We start from the raw sequence: 2,454 nt of genomic DNA, 5'->3' as shown, positions 1-2,454 counted from the left end.
CACTTTGTTTTTAACATACCCATTGATCATTTGAGCACTTGATTCCTTACGTTATCATACAATAAAAGTGCAATACTCATCTGAGCTTAAAAACAGCCACTAAATTCTCTCCAGTGGAGAAGCTTGAGGACACTCCTTTCTCTATCAGAAATGATGAACATGGTATGGAACTGAGACAAGCCCGGGTTATTTTTTTAATTGGGTTTTATATTATGGCTTTTGATGCACAAAGTTTAGCATTGTTACATTCCTCATTCTCTCATAACATTTTCTATGAATGATCATCAAATGAGCAAGCTTCCCTAGTCATCTTTCCCCATATAGGGCTAAATAGTGTATATGGAAGGAGAAGACCTTCTTCCAAATTAAAGCATAGATTATGTTTCCAAGGGGAGCCCATGCAGATGAGGTTGCCTATCCTAGATCACAGAGTGATAGAGAACTACCAATTTAGGGATCCTCAACAACTAGAAACTTGTGAAGATTGCATTCTATTTTGTAGGGCATGTTTATGTAGGAACAAATTTCAAGGTTACTTTCTTGCATTGGGGATAATTTGTTAATTTGCCTTTGATGGAAAAAAAATCACAGTAGCTAAGCAATAGTTTATAGCACAACAAATATGTTTATGAGATTTTTTTTTTACTAAGTAGAATTTATCTACACAAGATGAAGCTTTATGGCTGGGGTCCATAACTCTCTCACTCATACATCTATTTGAAATTTCAAAATAAAAGTTCTCCATCTTAAGTGATTTATGAATCCCCATATAAAAGTATTTTACTGCATACCACCATTAAATATTTGAAGAGCACTAGTTGAACGAAAGTTTTTATATGAAGTAAAATGAATATAGCTGAAATTAAGTCAATGAAATGTAATCACAGGGGTTTGTGCATGTGTATATTTCCAGCTTCAAGTCTACATTTACTAGTGGCATTTTCGCTAGTGCAAACACTGAAAAAATCTTCTAATCCTTCTGAGTGCAATCAGTTTTCTTTGCAATAATTTATTGAAGGTATCCTTTACTTCTTCATTTCTCAAGGTATAGATCAAGGGGTTTAACATGGGAAAAACCACGGTATAAAAAACAGAGACTATTTTGTCTGTATTCAGGATATAGCTGGAGCTTGGCCGCAAATAAGTAAAGAGAAGGGTTCCATAATACAAAACCACAGCTGTCGAGTGGGACGTACAGATTGAAAAGGCCTTCCGGCAGCCTTCAGCTGAATGGATCCTCAAGATGGTGCAAATGATATAGGTATAGGAGATAACAATCAACAAAAAAGTGCTCATTTGGATGAAACCACACAAGGCAAAAAGAAGAATTTCATTAATGTGAGTGTTGGAGCAGGAGAGAGCTAACAGTGGAGGGATGTCGCTGAAGAAATGATTGATGATGTTGGATCCACAAAATGACAAGCAAAATGTATAATAAGTGTGAATTAGTGAAGTCACACTACCAATAAGATAAGAGCCAGCTACCAACCCAAAACAAATTCTGTGGGACATAAGAGCGGGATAAATTAGTGGGTTACAAATAGCCATGTAGCGGTCATATGCCATGACAGCCAGGAGAAGGCACTCGGCATCTGCAAAAGAAGCAAACAGATACATTTGTGTAATGCCTGTGAGATCGTCTTCTTTCCAGTTACGAAACTGAGAAGCATTTTAGGTGTAATGGCAGAAGAATAACAGAAGTCTAGGAAGGCCAAGTTGCTGAGAAAAAAGTACATTGGACTGCGGAGGCATGAGCTGATCCAAATTAATATGATGATACCAATATTTCCCACCAAAGTGACTAGATAGATGGCTAAGAAGAGAACAAAGAAGACAGCTTTGATCTTTTGGTGATCGGTGAAGCCAAGAAGAACAAACTCAGTCACTGTTGTTTGGTTCCACTTGCCCATTTTTTTCTGTTTCTTTATTAATTTATTCTGAAGCTTCCACTAGCGGAGGCTGGAATAGCTGATCAGTTGCTGCAAAAACTTGTTTCCTTCAGACTTCATGGATTTTCTGAAAGAGATAATTAATACTGCAATTAATCACCTGCTCTAAACTTTCAATTAAATTGTTGCCATCTATCAATGTAAGAATCTTCTCTAATGGTCTCGTAATAGCACTAATGGTCCTAAGTGTAATATATTAATTAGCTAGATTGAGAAGAAAATGATAGATTAATAATGTGATAAATGATTATATTCATATTGGCTGACTGTGTTACTGAATATTTACGAAATAAAAGAGAATTAAAAAAGAGGAAGAGGAAGAAGAAGCCCTGAGTTACAAAATGGTGTAATGGTGATTAATGGTGATTTTTGTTGCAACTATATAAGGTGTTAAAAGATACTTAATTGCATTTACATTACAATCTGGATTTCTATGTTGTGGTTTTGAATATGTTTAATATGATACTTTAACATATTTTAATACAGTGTTGGCGAACCTATGGCA

General features: G+C 35.6%; 1 pseudogene; it reads right to left on the bottom strand.

The window, feature by feature from the left end:
- Positions 1 to 945: 945 nt before the first annotated feature.
- LOC131204978 (olfactory receptor 5AS1-like) lies at positions 946 to 1,874 on the bottom strand (annotated as a pseudogene).
- Positions 1,875 to 2,454: the final 580 nt, after the last annotated feature.

Source organism: Ahaetulla prasina, chromosome 1, assembly GCF_028640845.1.
Source record: "Ahaetulla prasina isolate Xishuangbanna chromosome 1, ASM2864084v1, whole genome shotgun sequence".
NCBI classification, from domain to species: domain Eukaryota; kingdom Metazoa; phylum Chordata; class Lepidosauria; order Squamata; family Colubridae; genus Ahaetulla; species Ahaetulla prasina.
Note: the sequence above shows the minus strand (reverse complement) of the source record. Positions and strands in the feature narration are given on the sequence as shown.